Source organism: Danio rerio, chromosome 6 (genome assembly GCF_052040795.2).
Source record: "Danio rerio strain M-AB ecotype USA chromosome 6, GRCz13ab, whole genome shotgun sequence".
NCBI classification, from domain to species: Eukaryota; Metazoa; Chordata; class Actinopteri; order Cypriniformes; family Danionidae; genus Danio; species Danio rerio.
In genome coordinates this window covers 42649546-42652985 of record NC_141026.1, presented here as the reverse complement: position 1 = coordinate 42652985, position 3440 = coordinate 42649546, and the positions used below count along the sequence as shown (strand labels likewise).

Below are 3440 nucleotides of genomic sequence, written 5' to 3'. Positions count from 1 at the left end.
AGTCAGGAGGACAGCAGGCGAGAATCACGGGCGCGCGCACACACGCTCACGGACGAGTCTTGACTTCCTGAGGAAAGGGCGTCGAGACCAAAGCAAAACAGCAGTTTTTAAACCAAGGAAAAATGCATTATTGATAATAAAATATTTAAACATATAGAACGTGTAGACAGTTAGCCACTTTGTTTGTTCAGGTACAAACAAAACTGAGAAAGGAAAAATTATATTGTTTATATCCCACAAACAACATAGGCTGATATTAGGCCTATAATAGACTCATAAAAATAAGAGAAAACAGGCTTTGGTGCAGACAGCAGTATCTGCTCTTAAAGGGATAATTAAGCCCAAATGTCTGTCATAAATGTTCCAATAAAACCAGTTTGAGTGTCTTGCTTGTGCTGAACACAAAATACGATGTTTTGAAGGGATGTTACTTGTGACTTTTTTTTTTAACATGCTGTGGATGTCTTTATGGCTGCCAACATTCTTCAAAATGTCTTCTTTGAATCAGAATCAGAAATAGCTTTTTTGCCAGGTATGTTCACAAATAGGATGAGTTTGTTTTCGTGACAGCTTCTAGTGCATCAGAATGACAGAGACAGGACAAAAACAGATACATTTATTTTAAAAATAGAAGTAAATAGTGAATGCAAATATACAAATTGACGAGTGAATGTACAGTGAATTTGCAAAACTGGTTAATGTGTTATGTGCAAATTGGCATGTAAAGTATGTTGTTAAATAAGTAAGTGTATATGTGCATAAAAAGTAGTGATGTTTGTTTCACAATTACTATTATAAGGTGGATTGGCTGAGGGAAGTTTCTGCATCGGGCTGTTCTGGTGTATATACCAGTGATCAGTTTTATCTGTTTATCTTCTTTCTTCCTATATTGGTAAAATTTCATTTTTTTAAGGTAAACTATTGCTTCAAGATGAGTGCATAACAAAAAATGTCTTCTGGAAAACCTTAAAAACAGACACCTTAAGTGCAGGCAACATGTGGAGAATAGAAAGGGCATATTGGCTATAGTGAGATTTTTCGATGAACTCTATGTCCACCTTCACTCAACATCTTAACTATTTTTGAATTTGATTGCAATTAAATAAATGACACCTTTTGAAAAACTAATTTGGAATGATAATCATTGTGAAAAGTGTTTAATAAATATACTGAATTTAATCAAACTTGTCACTATACCGTCAATAAGGAGAAAACAGTTTTAAAAAGTACAGCAGTAGTAAAAAAGAAATTATTAATCTGGGTCTGACATTCAGATTAGAACAGCGAAATAAACCACAAAGCACATCAGGATTGGAAACACATGTAAATCTCAATATCAGACACAAATAATACACGTTAGCATATGTTCACAAATTCAGAACTTTACCCAACACTGAGACAAAGTGGCATTTTCATTAGATAACAGATCTAAAGTGCCTAGCGAGTTGATTTAGGAGTAAAATCTGCAACTGTTATTTTTAAATACATGATTAATTGTAGGAAGCCATTTCTATAGGCATAAATAAGGCCATGACCTTTTCCCAACAGCTACAGAAATATGCTTCCTTCCTCAAACTCCTCTAGTCTGGGTTAGTTTAAGTACTCAATTCTCCAGGAGAAGAGTACAATGAAAGAAGTGAACAGTCTAGTTCAAGTATAACTTTAACATAATAGTTATTTATATTTTGGACTCACAATTTTTTACATTACGACAACAACAGTCACTCAAACTTTAGGTTAGAATTAAAGCAAAATGTATTACATTGGTTTTAAGTTACATTCAGTGAGTAATACAGGGCCAAATTATGCATTCGTGGTGTCAAATTTCTAAAGTTTTTGCACTTTTCTTTCACTATTTGAAATTCATATACCCTGAAGGCTACTTCTGGAACTGAAATGGTAACTGAACAAAAATGGACACAGTTATTGATATCCCTTTTTCCTTTCCACATAAATAAAACATGCATGAGAATTATTTATTCTCCATGATTCACTCAAGAAGGTCTTTTTGGTTAGTCATAACCTGAATGCATTTCATTCACATTTCAGTCAAAGTAAAGGCTGGAAAATGAGGAAGGAGGTTTATCTCACTGAAACACAGAGGATCTGAAGTGTCTGACTCAATCAGGCTTGCAGTCATCAGGCTAAAGTAAGCATTCAGCAAACCTGCCGCAGCCAAATGTTAAAGAGACACACACAGACACACTAATAGTAGAGGCAAACCCACTGACACAAAATTACTGTTCATCGTTTGAACAAAGAAGGGAAAAAACACCCTGAACACTCCACCCTTCCCAGTTCAAGCAGGAAATGCTGAGCATGATAAAGTAGGTTGAGTGTTTTATCAAGGATTCTGTTATCAGAGCATCAGTGCTTTTGATCATACTTTATATGCGTGTACGGTTTTCACTGCAAATGTGCATGTTTACAATTCGATAGTGATATGGTTTGATGCAGAATTTCACTACAGGAGATGTATTTAGGTTAATGAAAAAATTCAGTTTTATTAAGAATGAATGAATGATTGAAAAGAAGTTCTTTCTTTTGATGCTCATTATAAGTACACTCAAAAAATAACTCATTGGATGAACTCAATTTAACTGAGAGCAGGATTTCCATCCAATGAACTTGTTTAGCACCAACTAAAAAACAAATTTACACAAATGCAATTGAGTTAGTCCAACATGATTTTATCAAATAAGTTTTAATACATTTGTATTTTTATTTAACTTAAACTCAAACATCTGAAAATATCATGTCTATTATGTGTCGTACATTTGAGTTGAGTTGACTTTATTGGTACCCATAGGTAGATTCTTTTTGCTGCAAAGTTTGGCATTTGATACAAACAAATCACACATATACATACCACATACTGTATACACAGACAAAGTACCTTAGAAAAGATTACAGTTTATTCAGAGTGACAATAGATGATGAGACAAAGCTATTCCTGAACTGTTTTGTCCTAAAAAGCATCTAAAACCTTTGACCAGAAGAGAGCTGGATAAACTCCTCCAACAGAGCATGAGAGCTACAGCTACTAATGTTCTGGGCATTCTGTAAAAGCTGCTTAATATACAGGGATTCAATATTCAGCTGTGATTCACCAATCAACCTGCTAGACCACCTAATAACCTGGCTCTGTCTATTCCTGTTTTTGAGAGACAGACCTCCAAACCATGCCACCAGAGCGAAGGATGGAATAGACTCAATAAAAGCACGATAGAAAAGAGTAAGCATTTTGGGGCCAATGTGAAAACGTGATTGTTTTCTGAGACAATATAGGCACTGATCACCCTTCTTGTACACAGCATCACAGTTTGCCTCAAAGTTTAAAAAATCGGTCAATAATGGTACTCAAATATTTCTCCACACATTCAAATCATATCCTTAGTTTTTGTTGATTTAAGTTTTAGATTAGACTCCTCACACCACTC

General features: G+C 34.7%; 1 protein-coding gene across 1 annotated transcript in view; it reads left to right on the top strand.

Moving 5' to 3' along the window:
- The window catches only part of pfkfb4b (6-phosphofructo-2-kinase/fructose-2,6-biphosphatase 4b), a 514755-nt gene that overhangs the window by 28439 nt on the left and 482876 nt on the right, over positions 1 to 3440 (top strand). The gene's annotated exons all lie outside the window — the stretch shown is intronic.